This window comes from Ursus arctos, unplaced genomic scaffold (genome assembly GCF_023065955.2).
Source record: "Ursus arctos isolate Adak ecotype North America unplaced genomic scaffold, UrsArc2.0 scaffold_29, whole genome shotgun sequence".
NCBI lineage: Eukaryota > Metazoa > Chordata > Mammalia > Carnivora > Ursidae > Ursus > Ursus arctos.
This window is the reverse complement of record NW_026622974.1, coordinates 8,013,263-8,034,655: the sequence shown is the minus strand read 5'-3', so window position 1 is coordinate 8,034,655 and position 21,393 is coordinate 8,013,263. Positions and strand designations below refer to the sequence as shown.

General features: G+C 38.8%; 1 long non-coding RNA gene across 1 annotated transcript; it reads left to right on the top strand.

Annotated features, from left to right (window-relative positions):
• The first annotated feature begins 440 nt into the window (after positions 1 to 440).
• LOC130542011 (uncharacterized) lies at positions 441 to 6,681 on the top strand. Its single transcript, XR_008956225.1, has 2 exons — positions 441 to 701; positions 4,166 to 6,681. It is a non-coding gene; the product is annotated as an uncharacterized LOC130542011 (long non-coding RNA).
• The last annotated feature ends 14,712 nt before the right edge of the window (positions 6,682 to 21,393 follow it).

Below are 21,393 nucleotides of genomic sequence, written 5' to 3'. Positions count from 1 at the left end.
GGAGAACACACTGGCCCAGATACTGTACTAGAAATGTAACCTCACATCTCATAACCCTGGACTGTTGCTCAGAGTTTACATGTAAGGAATCAGAATCCCAGAGAGGTTGACTAATTTAGCCAAAACCATGACACTAGTGAGTGGCAGGGTTGGAATCGGAGCCTGGATTTTTTTGACATATGTTTATACACCATTTATAAAATGAGATATCATATTAAAACTTGATAAGCACTAGGTTTGTTATGACTATTTTTGTCAAGCTCTCACTGATTATGTTATAAATACAGGCCTAGGTGATTGGGATACAAAGAAAACAGGAAATAAACCCTGACTTTGAGGGACTGAGACTCTCATAGGGACCTTGTGTTCTTTGGCACATAAAACTTGCCTTCCTAAAATAGAAATAATGTTCTGTTAAAAAAAAAGACATTTAAAAATGCAATTAGTATTTCATTAGGAGCAGGAGAAAGCATAAAGGAGGCTACCCAAAGCACTGTGCAGATCAAATGAAAGAATATCTACAAAAGGAGCTTGGAAAATAAAACGCAGGCTTTAGACACAAAGTGTTGCTGTTCATCTCTATTATTATTAAACACCACCGCTTCATCTATGGTGCTGTGATCCCTGCAGAGAGAAGACAGAAAGATGGTGCGCTCTGGAAGACAAGAAGAGCCATGGAGTTCGGAGGAAGACTCATCATGGTAATGTTCGCAGATTGTCTAAAACTCAGAGGTTCCTAAACTAAAACATAGGACCTTGGAGACAATTCATCCTTACGGCATTTGAAGCGTAGACCTAATGTATTTGAAAGGTTCTTAAATCATCTAGTTTGTCTTGGAAGGGTGGCGGTGGTATCCAGGGTACAGGTAAGTTTTATCTTTAAGAGAGGAAACTGAAGTTCCCTGGTGTGCTCAGAGTCAGATAGGAAGGGTGAGGGAGAGATCAGCTATCTCCCAGTTTGGTTAATGGGAGTGGAGACAAGAGTTAGAGCCAATCCTCCCCTTTACTAGTGATGCCACTATGGACAAGTGACACTGAAACTTTCAGAGCATCATGTTTTTTCATCTGTAAAGAAGGTAGAAGGGTAGAGAACAAAGCATCGAGGGCGCCATTGGGATTGGTTTGGGGGAAAGTGAAATAGCGCGGACAAGGATACACCTGATACAGAATTGTGTTTCTTTCTACCATTTATGTCAGCTGTGGTTATGAATTTAACTCCTTCTTTACCCAGCGAAGGCAATTAAATGGCTCATGTTTTATCGGCTGGAAGGAAAGAAAGATTATATTTCCCTCTTAACTAAAGTAAAAGTGTAACCTGCTCCAAAGGCTGGGCTGGTGGGCTTAATTTATGTATTTTCAGTAACCGTCACAATGCCTAAAACTTAGAAGCTACTACAAAAATATTTATGAAGCTGAAAATATCAGCTTGTTGTTAATAAAACTTTAAATTATCTCTCCATCTGCCCTATGCCATTTTCACATTAGAAGAATTATCAACCCAGTATCATTTCAGAGAATTCTGTTTCTGGTTTGCTTAAGTAGTTCCTATTGAGCCAACTCTCAAAAAGATAAAAACTGTGAACTCTGGACAAAAGATATTGGAACAACCCAACTACCTGAAGGCAATAGAGATTGGATAAAAGTGTACACAAGGTGGAAATGAGTCGATTCATGAACAAAGTGAAGGGACCTGGGTACATTGCCCTCCTGCCCCCTTTTCTAATAGCTGTCAGCCTGAGGGCAAACCCCAGTCTATGGCTTGTGGGGTGAATAGAGCAAGTGGTAAATGATATCTTACTGGCTTGAAGAAGAGAAAGTCCTGACAAGGAAAGGGTCAGAGAGGGAAAGCCCCAGATTCTAGTTTCTAAACTGTCTAAGTCTTTGACTGATCTCTGAATCATGCATGCACAGAAATTGACTTGACAAAAATAACAATACTCTCGAAAGGAACGTAACAGAATCCAGATTCTTTATAACACATTTTTCATAATGTCTGGGATATAATCCACAAATAATTGGATGTATGAAGAAACAGAAAAACATCATCTATATATAAAAATACCCAAAATTATAACATTGTAATATGGAACTTATAATGTATGTAGATGTAACACATATTAGAACTATAGCACAAATGATACGGATTTCTATACTTCGTATGAAGTAGTACGATATTAACTTGAAGTTGGCTTTGACGGATTAAGAGTATATATTGTAATCGCTACAGCAAACGCTAAAAACATAATGCAATAGGTATGGACTAAAAGGGCAATAAATAAATTAAAATGAAATTCCAAATTATCTTCATTTGGTTCAGATACAAATTCCACTGTGGATGTTCAGACCCATCCAACAGCAGTCTCAGTTTATAACCACAGAACAAAAGGGTAGCAAAATCCAGATGTGAGCATCCAAAACAGCTCCCCAGAGACCTGACTCCTTCTGGCCTTAATGAGAACAAGAAGGAAAGAAATAGAATTCAGAAGGGACATCCCAGATTTAAGGATGTGAGCAAAACTGGGGACACATAAACAAAAACGGGCAGAGTCACTGGAGCTGGGAAATGTGTGAGAAGCTCAGGGGGCTGGTGCTTTAAACCTGATTTCTGCAGCTGGTTGCCCTGGGACTGAGAGAAGGCTGGTAAGACTTTGGGAGGTGAGTGCCAGTCACAGCCAACCATGACCAGCACTTAGGAGTAATTTGGGTAAACAAATGGCTAAGCATGTTGTTAACTACATTTCTAAGATACTGCTGGAAGAAAGAAAAGAGCAAAACAACATTCTTGACCCTCTTCAACCTGGTGTTTTTGCACCTGTGTTGGTCTGTTGCAAAGCAGGGGAAGTTGCACAGCGACTTGCCACCAATCCCTCAGTTTCTTCACAGACCACATACTCAATTAGCATACAATTTCCAAGTCAGCATTGGTAGTTTCAAAATCATTAGCTGTGACGGAATGAAGGTGTCTGAGAAGTCCATGCGAAGCCAGCCCCAAATTCTACATTATTTTTGTCTAAACAAGTTATCTTAATGCCTGAAGAAGTTTGGGGGATACGAATTAAACCAGGAACTTCAAACCATGTATGAACATATTGGAAACTCCTTCATGTAGTTTTCTAGAGTGTATATATCTGACTCAGTCCTAAAGGTAACCAAATCTTGCCCTGGTTCTGATTCAGCACCCATAAAAGGAGGAACTGCTAGGTAGAGTGAGATCATAACGCTTTACAAAAAAAATTATGATTTGAGGGTCGCCTTGGTGGCTCAGGCGGTTGAGTGTCTGACTCTTGGTTTCAGCTCAGGTCATGATCTCAGGGTCTTGAGATCAAGCCCCTCAGCAGCCTTCATGCTTGGTGGAGAGTCTCCTCGAGATTCTCTCCCTCTCCCCCTGCTCTTGTGCTCCCTCTCTCTCCAAAATAAATAGATAAATCTTAAAAAAAAAAAAAGAATTATGATTTGAGAGAGAACTCCTTACTGGAGCTGGTAGGAGTGGGTGGAGAGGGTTGAGAGAAATAGTAAAACAAGAACGTGGATAGGGAACAAGCTGGTGGTTGCCAGAGTGGAGGGGTGATGGAAGGACGAATGAAACAGGTAAAGGGAATTAAGAGGTACAAACTTCCGGTTATAAAATAAGTAAGTCACGGGGATGAAAAGCAGAGCATAAGGGAATATAGTCAATAATATTGTAATGATGTATGGCGACAGGTGGAGACTACATTGACCATGGTCAGCATTTTGTAATGTATATAGTTGTTGAATCCCTATGTTGTACACATGAAACTAATATAATATTATGTCAACTACACTTCAGTGTAAAAAAAAAATAAACACACTATTCTGGAAGTTTCTACTAAAAAAAAAAATAACAGTGTGGGCCTTCAGATTTTCACGGAGGACACAAGAGATAAAATACGGGCTGGCTACATGGGCTATTGTATCATTGGGTTCTGTAAAGGACTAGAGTAGGTCTGGAAACCCTGGGTGGGAGATGCTATTGAGACCATGCTAGTGAATAGGAGCCCTGGGGTAAGGTTAGGTAAGTGGGGCACAAAATTTGACGGAGTGCCAAAAAAACCTCAAGAATCAAGAATCAAATAACCAAGAATTATTTTTATCAAAAATACAAATTTTAACATAATACTTATCAAATTTCATGAAAAAAATACAGATGATGTGAAAAGAAGAGGCACCTGCACCCCAGTGTTCATAGCAACAATGCCCACAATAGCCAAACAATGGAAGGAGCCGAGATGTCCTTCACCAGATGAAGAGATAAGGAAGATGTGGTTCATATATATGATGAAATATTACTCAGCCATCAGAAAGGATGAATACCTACCATTTGCATCAACATGGATGGAACTGGAGGGGATTATGCTACGTGAAATAAGTCAAGCAGAGAAAGACAATTATCAATAGATTTCATTCATATGTGGAACATAAGGAATAGCGCAGAGGACCGTAGGGGAAGGGAGGGGAAACTGCATGGGAGGAAATCAGAGAGGGAGATGAACCATGAGAGACTATGGAGTTCGGGAACCAAACTGAGAGTTACAGAAGGGTGGGGTGTGGGGTAACCAGGTGATGGGTATTAGGGAGGGCATGTGTTGTGATGAGACTGGGTGTTATATGCAACTAATGAATTGTTGAACACTACACCAAAAACTAATGATGTACTATATGTTGGCTAATGGAACATAATTTAAAAAAAGAGAAAAAAATCCACGATGAACAAAATCTCAAAATTTTACAGAGAAACAAGCTGTTGGTATTTGCCTGTTTTATGACCCTGGGCTACTGTGCTGCGGGGATGTCGTTTCCCATTAGCCCCGGAGTCCTGGGTCTGCACGCTGTTGTATCCCCCTGGTGGGTATATGGTGGTTGATAATGCTGAGGCAACGAATTGGACATCGCACGACTTTATGTGTAGATCATCTTTTTTAATTGGAGAGCTTTCACCAGTGTTTCCACTGGGCTCAAAATCTGGGAGATATTTTGGTCAGTGTACATAGGTGCGCACATCTTTCCTTTGTCTTTGGTTCCAACAGAGTGCGGGATGTGCTGTGAATGCCATGGAGTAGGGAATAGCCTAGAACATTTTTACTGAAAGTTTGCTTCACAGAGGGGCTTTTGAGCATTCAGTGTGAGTTGATTTACAACTGAGGGTCTGGGGAATAGCTGGCTGCAAATTCTTAAGAATGAGGACCCAGCACAAAGGAAACAGGAGGACTCCATGTGAAAATGGAGCCCAGACAGTGGAAAGAGAGCCCTGACTGAGGAGTCAGCCATTAAGCTTGGTCCTGCCACTGACTTCTCCTGTGATTGGCTGCATCAAACCCTTCCTGAGCCTCACCTTCCATACCAGTAAAATGAAGTGGTCTTCACGCTTGTTTCAGCTGGGGCCCCTTTCTCCAAATAAATCTTATGGGGCAGCTACAAGTAGAAGTAGGACTCATCTGGTTGAACTTGGGGCGTGAAACCAAAACCCTCACCTGTTCGGCTTTTCCTGATTCTTCACAGGTGCCTTTATGGAAATCTCCTCCACCATCTCAGGGCCTTCTAAGCATTGTGTGAAACACTGTAGCGGGGAAACATTGATGTCAATTCTAGTTCTAGCATTCTATTCTAGCCCTGAAGAAAGCTCTGCCTGTATTTGCATGTTGACAATTTGACTGTGAAATGTTTACTCATGTTAAGAACCCAGAGGAGCCTCCAGGCTTTGGATTGCACTTTTGGGTGTGCCCCGTTCTGTTTCTGGGCTCCTCTAGCCTGCAGGGCCCATGGAATTAGCAGAAGCATCAAGAGGATTTAGGCAGCCTTGCTATGGCCAGTACAATTATACAGTGGAGGGAGGCACACTGCCAGGATTTTAACATGAAGCAGGCACCCCTGGGAACATTGACAAATGACCAGGGGTTGTCTACACATGGCCAGGAGCCAGCAGCAGCCAGCTGGGCCTTACTTCCTGATGAATGTGACAGTTCCAGACCTCTGAATGTTCCAGAACTGAGAGTGAATGAATTCTAGTGGTTTTCAAAACAACAAGAGATCTTTGTCATCTTTCTTAAGATTGTTATCCTCTTAATTATTTTGGCTGTTATTCCACTGTTATGGATCTTCAAGGATGTAACAGCCTACTCTTAAAATACAGGTGGCAAGGAAGCAGCAGGAACTATAGAAAGGGAAGGAACCCCAGGGTCTGACAGATCCAAGTTGGAACCCCAGTTCTACCTCTTACTAATTGTATGATCTTGGTCTGGTGTTTTTTTTTTTAACTTTTCTGTACTTCAAATTCCTTGCTATACAATAGAAGTAAAGTGCCAAATAGGGTTGTTATGAGCACTATAAATGGACTACATGAATAAAATGCTATTAGTAGGTGTTAGCAGGTGCTCAGTAAATGTTCCCTTCCTCCCCCCCCCCAACTGTCATCTCCTTAAAGAAATAGGCCAAGAAAAATTTTATGTTTAATTCAACTCTGAGATCTGTGTGGGATGATGCTGATTATTTTTCTTTTTCTATGTCCCAAGTTTTCTATAGTAAATGATATTTTCTATAGTAAAGGATGTTTGAAGTGGTTAAGCATCTAAACAAAGTTGGGGTTTGGAAGCAGAATAGGATTTGTATTCTTGACAAAGTGCTAATTTCATTAACATATAAAGGGCTCCTAGATTTTAGCAAAAAGAAGACCAATAATTCAATAGAAGTATGAGTAAAGGAGAAGAATGGACGGTTCAGAAAATAGGAAATGCAAAGGACACTTAAACATGTAAAATAATGTTTATCATCACTCTGAGTAAGATAAATATAAATTCAAATTACACAAAGATACCATTTTTCACCAATCAGATCTGTAAAAATACAAGCTTGAAAATATGTTCTGTTGGCAAGGCTTTATGCAGGACAACCTAGTATGTTCACACGTATCAGAGATATACCCATTCCTGTGAACTCATATGAAAAGATCTCCAAGATACAAGTAACCAAGTAAGTTGTGTATGTTAGAGCATGAAAAATAACCTACCCTTTGCGTAAAAAGGAGACAAAAAGGAAAACCTATTTTTATATCATTTGCTTGATATGCAACAAAATCTGGAAAGATAGGCTAAGAAAAGTGGTGGGAACTGGGCTGATGGTGCAGGGTGGAAAGAAGACTTCTCATTGCATATACTTTGATACTCTGTTGATTTTTAATTTTTTGAATGTAACCCCAACTTAAAAATATTTTCAATAAAAAAGATAAAACCTGCTAAAAAGAGAAGATGGAGAATTTTGTATAGGCAATCAATATTGACTGACATAGCATGAATTAATTTCTAATCAAATTAAAAAACAAATAAAAAGATTAGAGACAACCATCTCCCAATATAAGGAACTTTAGTCCTGACACACAGTGGGTAGAGCAATCTTTTAATTTGCTATAATTCTGATTCTGCTAGAAGGTTTATCAATACTTTACCAATGCCACATTCCATCAGTACATTATTCTTATAACTTTTTCTAAATCTACGGACTTTCTATAACATAACGTCTATTCATAAGAATGCCTATTTATTATTATTAAAAAATAATAGTGCATCATAATTCTATCACTCAGAATAGTAGTGGCTTCAGAATTTTTGTGTTGGAAGAGCTTAAAGACAGTGGATTGAGTGGAAGTTGACAACTAGGGAGGTGTGTTGAAGTTTTATTTGTGAAACATTTTCTTTAAATTGAGTCATGGTGAGTCTTCTCAGCTGGTTCCACCCCCAGGCAAGTCACCCCCAGTTTTCAAAGTACCCAAGCTGATAGCATGGAGCACAGAGACAAACTGTTCCAGAAAAACCTTGCTCAAATTGTAGATTTTAAAGAAAAGAAATGATTGCTGTTGTTTTCAGTTACTAAGTTTGGGGTGGTTTGCTACACAGATCTCAGATCTGTTTTACCCAGCTAGTGTATGCATCCTCCAGCTGCTGTGAGTGTAGACTGCTAACAGTTTAAAGATGCTCCCTTTTCCAGAGAACTGTCCTGGAGTCACAAGGGAGGTTATGTCTAGCACTCTCATCCCAGGGCCAACCTGTAGCCAATGACTAATTGGTAAAAAAAAAAAAAAAAAAAGGTGGTCCCCTTTCCTCAAGGCAGAATTGACTCTGTGGTGCAATTCACACTCCAGTGTTTCCGGTGGGGTGAAGTTAAACCTAGATCCCCAATGAAGCCACATCCTTGTCTCCTCCTTTCCCTGCCCCATCCTCTTCTCTCTCTCTCTTTCTCCTGAGAGCTCCTTCAGGAGAAATCCTTGTGCTGTAATCCTTGTCTCAAGCTCTACATCAAAGTTCCTGACTTGAAACAGGCACTAATGGAAGTTTTAAGAAGTGTAGGGGAGAAATCTTTCTAAGCCATCTCTTGGTGCCTCCACTGTCCAGAGATACCTTTGTCAATATTTTGGTGTACATGAAATTGTCTGGTAACTTGCAGAGTATCTAGTACATTCCCTGGCAAATAGTAAGAACTCAATAAACACTAGCCATTATTATCCTATTCCTTCAGTGCTTTTTCTGTATTTAATAATCATATCTATTTATTAAGCACATACCATGTGTCAGGTACTGTTCAAACATATTTCATGTATAACTCAATTAGTCCTACAGCAATCCTATCTAGTGATTACTGTCATTTCAAACAAGGCTGCTGAGCCCCAGAGAATTTCAAAACCTGATCCAAGGATGGACACCAAAACAGTGGCAGAGTTGGGTAAGTTATATATGTCTGCATTAGATTTTAATCATCATGTCCCTGATAACCTCTTTGTGGCCAATTGCTGCAGTGTGGGGCTGGATGTTTTGCTGTGTTAAAGAACTGCGAGCGTGCGGAGTAATTCACTCCAGCTGTGACTATCTCCACCCTGTCATGGGAACTGCCCTCCTCATAATCTCAGATGGTCTCTTTTCCTGGAATGGCCACCGTCGTTTAAGAGTTACATCAAATCTTATCTTTCTGTGTAGTTGGCCCTGATTTCTGTTGTACTTGCTCATCTCTTCTGTAATGACCTCCTATAGCTCTTTGCTGGATGTCCAAGTCATTTTGGTCCCTAACAATTTCCAGCCACCACTGGCCCTGACACATTCCTTTTTAATAGAGGTTGTTTACCGGTAGATCTGTTTCCATTAGCTAGACTACAAGTTTGTTTGTTTGTTTTAAAGATTTTTTTATTTATTAGAGAGAGAGAGATGAGGGGGAGGGGCAGAGGGAGGGGGAGGGAATCTCAAGCAGACTGAGCACGGAGCCTAATATGGGGCTTGATCTCATGCCTTGAGATGATGACCTGAGCCGAAATCAAGTTGGATGCTTAACCAACTCTACCTCAGTCTAGGTATCTTTAGACTGTAAGCATTTTAAGGACAGGATCAAGACGTACTTATTTGTTATTTCTCTGGTATCTTATCTAGTGCTTGGCACAAAGTAGATTCTTAATAAAAATCTGTTGATTGAATAAATGAACCCACATAATATTTCATGGGTGTGTGTGTTTCCTGTCTTTTTGTCTGGATTGTAAGATTCTCAGGCCCAGACCTGCTTTTCAATGTCTTTTGTGACCTTCATGTTTAGCAAGTGGTAGGTCCAGGGCAGAAATTTCATGAAACTGAATTGGAATTGTCTGCCCTAAAGGACTGGTCCCACTTCACTCTTGCTCTGGGAAAAGGCAGCTCTCTGTCAAAGGGAGTCAGTCCCATGTAACATCCTCCATGGAATGAGAGAAATTTTTAATCTCTGAATTTGTTGCATGGCCAGCCCTATGTGTGCTATTATTTCCATAACTCTGCATGTGACCAAATGTCCTTGACTTGACCTTGTGGGAATATGTAAACCATGAGATTCAAAGAGGGATGTTTGTGGGAGGAGGGGATCATGTGATGTGGAACAATCTTTATTTGCAATTCCCTGACTCAGGAGTGATTTCTGAGAAGTGGCAAGAGGTGACTCTACAGAGAGCCTTGCTGGCCTCTACAAAGACAAGAATTTTTATGGGGATGGCACTCTGCCAGCCTGACAGGAACTAGAAAACAAAGGGGCAGCTGACTCCAGGTCCCATCCTGACCAGCACCAGCTTTTTATAGGCTAGTTTTTAGCATGAAACTAAACTCAACTCTCCTTCAGGAGTTGAAAGTTGAGCTAAAGGAATGCTGGAATGTCCACTTGTACTGGAAGACCAAATTCACTTGTTTCTATTAATGAAAACTAATTTTTAAAATGCATCAAAGAGCTTACAGATCAAAGTATCTCAATGCACACTTTTTCATTGAGAACTATCTGACCCTCCCCAAGTTTATCTATTATATAAGCATACATGATCAATGTTGGCATTTGTTCAAAGAAATATGTATTTATTTTCAAAGAATAGGAAAAAAGCAGTGAGGTACAGGGGATTTAGGAAAGTTCCTTATGCTTTGGAGAAATGTCAACCTTGATCTTCAGATGGGGTGCCCAAATAGCTTCATGTTCAATCTCAAGGTCATTATGTGTACACATTGCTTTAAGCCAGAAAAGATGAGGGCTCTTTGGGTTGGGGTCAGGGTTGGGATATGGTAAGGAGAAATTCTGGGCACCCACCGCTGGAGGAAGTGCTTGTTCGCTGTTAATTTTATTTACTTAAGAGGAGAAAAAGAAGTCCACATGTCTCTTTGAAGCCCTGTGGGACTGTTTTCACTGTGAGCACACAGAGAAAGCCCGTGATTGTTCCTGGAATGCTGGTCTCACCATTTATTGTCCTTGGAATAAAGCCTGCTTTGCATTTGGGATAAAGATTCATTCATTCCTGTGCCAAGAAATAAAGAATTCTATTGTCTTCTTGCCCAAATTGTTCCAAGACAATCTTTTTTTTCTGAGACCGACAAGCCCGGATAGCATCTTGCTTGGCTCCTTGATCTGGTCTCCAGAGGAGATGTTGTGCCCTTTTTCTGTCAGAACTTTTCCACCACAATACCGTTACACAGAGCAGACCTGTTTCCCTCGGTACCAGGAGGCTTGCTCCTTTCACAAGGATCCCTGACAACCTCTGGGGATTGCCAACCCGGACTTAACTATAATTCTCCACCAGAAGAACGGTTATGTCACTTGAAAAGACAGAATGATGATGAACCCTTGGTGGCTGCTGACTCGATCTATAGGGAGAAATGAGTGTAACTTTTTTGCGGGCCGTGACACGCTTCATCCCAGAATATTCCTTGATTACCAGCAAGAATAAAGGCAGATTTAATTAAAATGAACATAGAAGTGTGAAAAATAGAGGGCAAGAAATTTGAAGTAGGTTGGTTATCTCTTCAGAGGAAAACCACCCCCAGGTGGGCCTAAACAAATTCCTTTTTCATGTCTCACAGAATGTTCTTGTTCATTTAGAGGGTTTAATTCCAATCATCATGACAGTGGTCATTTGTGACTTCTACATCTGCCCTCCTAAACCTTCCCCACTCCCCTCAAACCTTCCTCTGCCAGCAGACCTACTGGCCCCCGATCTGTCAGAGGGGGTGGAGGCTGTCCTCCACTGCATGCCTCCCTCCCTTCCTCCAGTTTCAGACAAAGGCAGCCTTTTCCCAGTGTACTGCTGGTCCCTCCTCCTGTGCTCGTCATCCAAAGGGTCTCCTCCAGGAGCTTGTTCCAAGTTATTTCTTCTCTGTATTTCCTGTCCTGTTCTCTATGAACTGGTCCATTCCCGTGTCCCATGCAAATGCTCAGGTCTCTCTTATCTTTTACAAACACTCTCTCTTAACCTATGTCTTTCTCCCCTTCTTACCCCATCCTTCCCTTTCTTTTCCCTTCCCTTTCCAGATAAGATCCTACAAAGGATCCTTTATATTTGTCATTTGTACTTCTAACTACATTTAGCTACTATACTTTTCATGACTGTGGTTTCCACTTTAAACCCTCAACCTCCCCTACAATGACAACTTTCCCTGGCCCAGCCCACAAGTCCAATAAAATGGTCTGGTATAGAGCATTCGACACTGTCTAATTGCTAGCGGCAAAGGACTCCTTTAGCCTCACCTTGTTGGACTTTTATATAACACTTGTCTCCATTAATCACTCCTTTCTTCTTGAGATTCTGCTTTCGGTTTCTATGACACCAGCACCTTCTAATTCTTCTCTCTCTCTCTGACGAGTCCTCTCCAACCCCACCCTCAAATGCTGATGTCCTTTATGGTCCCTGGGTTTTGTCCTTTCTTATTCTTTTCTGGTAATTTCTTCCTATGTCCATGGTTCTACCATCTGCCTGTGTACTGAATACCCCCATATTTATATCCCCACCCTCGGATTTTCCTCTAAGTTCTAACTGCTTCCTTCAAGGTCTCTTCCCCTGGATGTCACATATAGACAGCTCAAACTCAACATAGCCAAAATTGCCCTTATCTTTCCTCTAAAGCCAGTTCTTCCTTCTCTACCCCCATCCAGGAAATGATAGTACTGTCCACCTATTTATTCAAGTCAGAATCCTGTGTGTGGGAGAGGTCATCCGAGCTTCCTCTCTTTCTTTCATTCTTATAGCCAACCAGTTGCCAGTGTTGTAGACTGGACCTCCTCAGCATCTGTGATATGTCTCTGTTGCTGTCCTTTATCCCAACTCCTGACTTCCCTGGATTATTAAAATGCTCTTACTTTCAGTTATTTGCCCCGTAGTCCAACTCCCACAAACCAGCTGAAGAGAATTTCCTTCAGTAGCTCCCTATTGCTTGGAGGATGAGGTCCATACTCCTTAGTGCGCCCAATAAAACCAGATGTCATGTCACCCTGGGTTTCTGAAGGTTTGCCTCTCACCTGTACCTCTTATGTTCCACTCCCCACACGGACACATCTATACAGACACCCTCTTTTCACTTTGTCCGATACTCTTTCTTCTTGGACTTTCCTTACTCATTTCCTTACTCGTCCATTCTCTCTCCCCTCAACCCACTTCAATGCCACGTTATCTACACAGCTGTTTTAAGACCCCACTCCAGGGTTATTCCACCTCTGAATGCTAGGAGGCTTTTCTGGACTCTCCTACCTCCAGGTACAACAGTTCTTGCTCTGAGTCTCGTGGCGCTCTGTACATTCTTCGTCCACGGAATCTCTAGCCCTTTATTACCAACGTTGCTTCGGCACTTACTACAGTGCGAGAACTGAATAAACATTTCTTTGAATGAATGAAGGAAGGAAGGAATGATTAAACTCTTACCACTTCTAGTTGGACAAGTGTAACTTACAAATCTCAAGTATTAACAACTGAGGAGTTTTCCCCTGGAGAATAAATCTGCAATGAGAAAGGAAATAAAGCCATTTGGCTCACCCAATATCTTTAATAATCAAGAATATAGATTTTCTCTTATCTACCATTTCTGAGGTGTTTACTGAGTGTTAGGTAGCACAGAAACATTCCCTGCGTTAGTCAAAATTGAAACAGCTCTGTTGGGGTAAGTGCTTTTACTGTTCTTTAATATTTAAAAAATAAAATGAGTTTTTGGTTAGAGAACACTTTAGCAATTTGCATTTCAAAGTTTTGCAAATGGATTTGTATTGGACTTTTCTGTACTAGCAACACAACCAATTTGAATGTGGAGTGAGCTATTTTACTTTCTGTCCACACAAGTGCACTCACTGGTAGCTGTGAGGAACACATCCGCAGGTCAACCTGTGTCGAATATTTGCCTACAGGTGGCAGAGGAAAGACACATCATACCTACTATTATTTACTGAGCATTTACTCCGTACTCAGGACCTTCTCCCTATCATTTCATTTAATCTTTACAACCACCTCTGGATGCAGGAGTTCGTTTATAAAAGAAGAAACTGAGACTCTACGTATACCAGTCAGTACAAGGATTCCTGCTCAGCAGCGGGTCTTTATCAAAGGGTTTTGGTGATGTCTATGTACAGAGTAGGGTAAGGAGGCATAGGGGCTTGTTTGTGAAACCTTGCCAACCACTGGCCTCTAGAACTGGCCAATCATCCTGAGTCTTCCTCTGCCCTGGAACTTTCATCCTTCTACAGCCACCCAGCATAAAGACCCGGTTGTAGCATTCTACCGTGATTCTTACATCACTAGTTTTCATGCCCGCTGACTACCTAGGTGTCAATATGTTTCATTCTCTCGAATTCAACATCTCCGAAATTCAACTGGAGTCAGATGTTTTCAAGATCAGATACTAATCTTCCAATCTTACCAACTAATCTATGTTAATAAGTAATTGGAGGAGGGTTAGAGAATCTCTGTTTTTCCCATTCATATTGAGAATTTATAGTAAGTGTGTTCTTGAAACCATGTCATACCGTGCCAGTGTTATTCACCCAAAAGATGGGTCTTAGGTAAATTTCAAGGTATGACGTGGGGAAGGATCACGGCATGGCTAGCTCGAAGATATGCAATTTTAGGGAAGTATGAGGGCTTGAGTTGGGAAAAAGCCTCACATTAGCTAGAACAGTGCTCTTCAATAGAAATATAATGTTAGCCCCATAGTTACATATGTAATTTAAAACTTTCTAGGAACCAAAGAATAAAAAGGTGAACTTAATTTTAACAACATAGTTTAGCTTAATTGATTTAAAATATTGTTATTTCAATGTATAATCAATATAAAAAGCATGAGGTATTTTACGATTATTTAGTACTTAGCCTTTGAAATCTGGTGTGTATTTTACATGCTGGACTAGCCACGTTCCACGTGGTCTGTAGCTGGAGGCTACCCTATTGGAAAGCGCAGCTCTAGAATCCCAGGGTAGAAAGAAAACTGAAAGTTATCAAATCCTTCAACTCTTTGAGGGCTGAAATCCATGGGAAGCTTCTAGGCTAAGTGAGCACATCTTGTAACAGAACTGATTCCCAACATTGGGATGCTCTGACCTCTAGCCAGCTTTTGGACTCTGATCTCCCAGGTTTAGAGGGAACAAACCTAATACCCCTTTCACAGGAGAACCTTTCAGCTACCTTAGGAAGACCAATGTGATCCCTGAATTTGTTCTTTTGGGAAGCTTTCCTAACGTTTTCAACTGCTCTCTGTGTGAAATGGAGGATTTCCAGAGTCAGAGGGCATAGGACATGTTTATCTCTTAAGTGCTTTCCAGTTCAAATGTTCTATGTCTCCAAATATTTAGCTGCTAACTTAAAGGCTCTGTATTAAGTAGAAGTGAAAAACTTCAAAGGAAGAAATAGGCCAAGTAAATTGATGAGTCATGCATTCCTGTCCATATGTTTTGGGACCTAGAACCAATTAAAAGGGAAAATTGTGATTTTTCTGTGTAAGTCCACAGCTGTCCCTTGCTATAGTTTTTAACCCTCCGTGTGATGGCCTTTTCTCTTTTGGATCATTATAGCCCTTCACCTGGTCTACCATTTAATCTCTCCCTATGCCATCTACACATTAGAGCCCAACTCCAAAATATCTCAGAAAATAACGTGTGAGTGGTCATTTAGTAGTGTTAATTCAAGCTACTGAGTTTCTCACCTAAAGATAATTGCAATTAAAACCTTATCTCTAATTACAGGTATTGGAGAGGCAGGAATCTTTCTCATTCATGAAATCATTGGTAGAGATTTAGCTATACCTTATTTTAAGCAAAAGATCATATTTAAGTCTTGGTTCATCTTATAGATTGAACAGATAGCATGCCTTAAGCAGAACATCCTTTCTTCCTTCACTTTATCTAAGGCTCTTATTTATTTATTCAACAGCTGATAGATTATAAAATGGTCACCACCCCCAGATTATGGTAAATCCAACAGAAAGAACTCAATGAAGAACTAGGGATGGATTTGCCCAAATTCTTCATTGCTACTGGAAAAACAATTGACATTATTATGGTGAACCCAAAGATGGAGGGACCCTTAGAGTTGGAAATAGGAATCACATGGTCCCGTATCCTAACTGAAATAGTGGCAAATTTTTGCCAAATGCATAAAGGATATACTTTGTTTTCTGTAAAATCGATGAATTCAGGACAATTTAACACATAAATTCAGGGAAGACATATGAAAGCATTTATTAAAGTTGATTATAAAATCTTTTTGACAATACAGTCTCTTAAAGGACTTTAAGAGATAACTTTTTTTTTTTTAAAGATTTTATTTATTTATTCGACAGAGATAGAGACAGCCAGCGAGAGAGGGAACACAAGCAGGGGGAGTGGGAGAGGAAGAAGCAGGCTCATAGCGGAGGAGCCTGATGTGGGGCTCGATCCCATAACGCCGGGATCACGCCCTGAGCTGAAGGCAGATGCTTAACCGCTGTGCCACCCAGGCGCCCCAAGAGATAACTTGATTTACAAAACACAGTTTACCTTTTCAGAAACACGTTTTTTGAGCAGACTTAGACCTACCATTAGTACTTATTTGTATATATTCTTACATCCCAGAATTAACATTCAGAATGCTCTAGCCAACCCTCTCAACATCAAGAACTTTTTGAAAAACAGTCCAAGAAGGCAGAGATGTAAATCAAAGGAGCTGGAGAATAGTTTTGAAAGAGAAGGGATGTGATAAAAATAGGGCAAAAGGATTTGTTCTTTTACTCTCCAGCCCTTTTCCAGAAGGGGGGAGAAAGAGAGGATGGTGGTAAATAACACTCTCGGATTGTGTTTTCCAAAGATGGCCACAACATCTCCAGTTCCACCTGCCTTTCTGTAACGTGACCTTGTTATGCCCTCATTAATAGGTGGAGTCTAATTCCCCTCTACTTGAATGTAGAATGGTGTTATGACTCATTTGGAACCCACAGAACTGGGTAGAAGTCAGCTTGCATGACTTTTATTTGTTGTTTGCTTTCTTAAAAACTTAGTGGATACTATATTTACCTTGCATTGTTGCATGATGTGTACATTTGATTTTTTTTAATTAACCTTTTTATTTTCATATCATTGTAGAATCAGTAGAGAATTCCAGTATATTGTTACTCCTAATGGTAACTGTAAACACATTGCAAAACTACAGTTCAGTGTCACAGTTCAATACAGATATTGACATTGATACAGTCAAGATACAAGACATTTCTATCACCACCACGATCACTAATGTTGACTTTTATAGCCACATCTATTTCCTTCCCATCCACACCTTCTTAAGCCCTGAAAAACACTCATCTGTTCTCCATTTCTATAACTGTGACTTTTCAAGGATGTTATGTAAATAGAATTATATGGTATATAATCTTTTAGGATTGGCTTTTTTTGCTCAGCATAATTCTCTGGAAATTCACTCAGAGGTGTTGCAGGTATCAATAATTTGGTTCTTTTTATTGCTGAGAAGTATTTCATGGTAGGATGCAACACAGTTAGTTTAACCATTCAGCTGTTGTAGGACATCTGAGAGGTTTCCTGTTGGGGGTTCTTATGAATAAAGCTGTTATGAACATTCGTGTACAGCTTTTTGTGTGAACATTTGTTTATACAAATGTCCAGGAATGCAATTGCTAGTATATAGAAATACAACTGATTTTACTTGGGGATTTTGCAAATTTGCTAAATGTACATATTAGTTCAAACAGTTGTGGGGTGTGTGTGTGTGTGTGTGTGTGTGTGTATTTTAGTTTCCTTGGGCTTTTCTATGTAGGCGGTCATGTTATCTACAAATAGGGACAGCTTTATTTCTTAATTTCTGGTCTTATACCTTTTATTTCCTTTATTCCCCTTTTGCATTGGCTAGAACTTCCAGCATCACGCTAGCAAGAGTGATGAGGGTGGATATCCTTGCCTTGTTTCTGATCTTAGGACAAAAGCACTGTTTTTCCCATTAAGCGTGATGTTAGCTGAAGGCATTTTGTAGAAGTTCTTTATCAAATTGAGGAAATTCTCTTTATTTTTAGTTTTCTAAGATTTTTTTTTTCTATCATGAATAGATGTTGAATTTTGACCTGTTTTTCTGCATCCATCGATATGATCATTTGACTTTTCTTCTTTCACTTGTTAATATGGTAGTTTACATTGATTTTTCAATATCGAACTGGTCTTGCATTCTTGGAATAAGCTTCACTTGGTCATGGTATATAATTCTTTTTATATATTGTTAAATTTTATTTGCTAATATTTTGTTAAGGATTTTTGTCTAAATTCATGAGATATATTGGTCTATAGTGTTTTTTTTTTTTTTAAATTCTGTGTTTGTCTGGTTTTGGTATCTGTGTAATAAACAAATTGAGAAATATTCCCTCCTCTTCCATTTCTTGGAAGAGACTGTATAGAATTTATGTTAATTCTTCTTTAAACATTTAGTAGAATTCTCCAGTGAAAAATCATCTAGATCTGGAGACTTTTCTTGGTAGTGGTGGTGGGTAGTTTCTAAATTGCAAATCCAATTTCCTTAATAGTTATAGGGCTATTCAAATTGTCCATTTCAAATTGGGTGAGTAGTGATGATTTTTGAGAAGCGGTCCATCTCTTCTAAGTTGTCAACTTTATGTTTACAGTGTTTGTAGTGTTATATTATTATTCTTTTGTTACTTTTATTATTCTTTTAATATTTGCACTGATATCCCGTTTCATTCCTAGTATTGGTAATTTGTGTCTTCTCTTATTTTTTAAATCAGTCTTGCTACAGGTTTGTTAATATTTTTGATCTTATCGGAGAACCAGATCTTTGTTTCTTTGACATTATTATTTTTGTTTTTAGTTCCATTGATCTATGCTCTTATCTTTATTATTTCCCTCCTTACAATTAATTGCTTTGGTTTATTTTGCTTTTCTTTTCCTAGATTTTTGGGATGGGAGCTTAGAATATTGATTTGTGATTTTTCCACTTTTCTAAGGTATGCTTTTACTGCTATAAAATTCTCTGCACTGCTTTCACTCTGTCCCACAAGTTTTGACATGTTATCTTTTTATTTTCATTCAGTTTAATGTATTCTTTTACTCCCTTGAAAACTCCCTCTTTGAACCATGGATGTTTCAAGATATATTGTTAGGTTACCAGAAGTTTGGAGATTTTCTTGTAATTTTTCTGTTATTGATTTCTAGTTTGATTACATTGTGTTTGAAGGCCATTTTCTGTATGGTTTCAATTATCCTGAATTTTTCGAGATCTGCCTTACTGTTCAGGGTATGGGTTATCTTTGTGTATGTTCTATGGGCACCTGAAAAATGTGTATCCTACTGTTGCAGAGTGGAGTGCTCTATAAATTTTGATTAGTTCCTGTTGGTTGGTAGTGTTGAGTTCTTCTAGATCCTTGTTGCTTTTTTGTCTAGTTACCCTATCAGTTGCTAAGTAAAAGGTGTTAGGGTGTTGAAATCTTCCAATATAATTGTGGATTTGTCCATTTCTCCTTTTAGTTGTTACTTCACATACTTTGCAGCTCTGTTCTTTGGTCCTTAGACATTTAAGATCACTGTTTGCTGGGGGGTTAACCTTTTATCATCTGGTAAAGCTCTTCTCTGTCCCTGATAATTTCTTTTCTCTGAATTTTACTTTATCTTATATTAATATAGACACTCCTGCTTTTTTTTTCTGCTTAATATTTCTATAATATACGTTCTTTTACTTTCAACCTGCCTATATGATTATGTTTTGAGGTCAGTTTCTTGTAGATAGCACGTATTTGGGTCATGATTCTTACTACATTCTGCCAATCTCTTTTATTTGCTGTTTTCAGACCATTTATATTTAAATTAATATATTGATATGTTAGGGTTCAAGCCTACCATTTTATTTTTGGTTTTCTGTTTATTCTCTGCCTTATCATTTCCTGTTTTCTTTTTTCCTGACTTCCTTTGGGTTACTTGAATATTTTTATAATTCTATTTTTAGTTATTTATGGCGTTTTTGAGTGTGTCTCCTTGTAGAGCTTTTTTAGTGATTGTGTTAGGTGTATGTATACACAACACATCTACTACTGTAGCTGTTTCACCAGCTGGAGTTAAGTGTGGAAGCTCTACTGCCTCTTATGTCTCTTTACCCACTGCCATGTATAATTGTCTCAAATATTTCCTCTATATCCATTTAGAACTGCATTAAATAACAGCATAATTTTTGTTTCAACATTAAAATATTTTTGAGTTTAGAAAACTCAAAAGAAGAAAAGTCTATTGTATTTATGCATATTTTTGCTTACCAGAGTCTTTCCTCCTTTTTGATGCTCCCAAGTTCCTTCTTTGATTGTTTTCTTTCTATTTAGAGAATTTCTTTTAGCCATTTTTTTAGGGTAGGACTGCTATTGATAAATTTTCTTAGTTTTCTTTAATCTGAGAATGTCTTGATTTGCTCTTCACTCTTGAAGGATATTCCTTTTGGATATAGAATTCTTTTGTTTCAAGACTTGAAAAATGTCTCCTTCTAGTCTCATAGTCTCTGATGAGAAATCAACTGCCATTTAATTGTTTCTTACTATAGGTAAAATATCATTTTTCTCTAACTGCTTTTAAGATTTTTGCTATGTCTTTAGTTTTCAGATATTTGAATTTGATGTGCCTTGGTGTGGATTTCTCTGGATTTATCCTATTTAAGATTCACTCAACTTCTTTAAATTGTAAATTTATGTTATTTGTCAAATTGGGACGTTTTCTGTCATTATTATTTTAAGTACTTTTTCCATCCCTGCCTGCTTTCTCCTCTCCTTCTGGGACTTCAATGACTCCAATGAATATTAAATCTTTTGTTATAATGCCATAGGTTCCTGAGGTTCTGTTCATTGTTTCTCCAGTCTATTTTCCCTCTGTTGTTCAGATTCAGTAATTTCTATTGTTCTATTTTCAAAATCATTGATTCTTTCTCCTGTGCCTTCTATTTTACTGTTGAACTCATACTTGGAGTTTTTCCCCCCGTCTTATTGAGAAATAATGGACATATATCACTGTATAAGTTAAAGTCATACAGTATGATAGTTTGATTTCCAAGTATTGTGAAATAAGTACCCCCCCAAAAATTCAGCTAGCATCCATTTTTTTACATAGGTACAATAAAAAGAAAAAAGAGAAAAAGGAGAAAAAATACTTATGATGAGAACTCTTAGGATTTATTCTCTTAACAACTTTTCCTGTATATCATACAGTAGTGTTAGCTGTAGTCCTCATGTAGTACATTACACCCCTAGTATTTATTTATCTTATACATTGGGTTTTTATTTTGGTTATTTGACTTCTCCATTCTAAGATTTCCATTTGCTTCTTCTTTATGTCTTCTATTGTTTTGCTGAGACATTTTACTTTTTAATTTATTTAAACATGTTTATAATTGCTTATTGAAACGTTGTTATTATAGCTGCTGTAAAATATTTGTCAGGTAATTCTAACATCTCTGTCATCTCAATGTTGGCATCTATTGACTGGTTTTTTAAATTTACTTTATATCATCCCAGTTCCTGGTATGACAAATGATTTACTACTGAAAACTGGACATTTTGAGCATTATATTACAAGACAATAGAACTTACTTAAACCTTGTGTTTTAGCTGCCTTTTTCTGACATGGTTC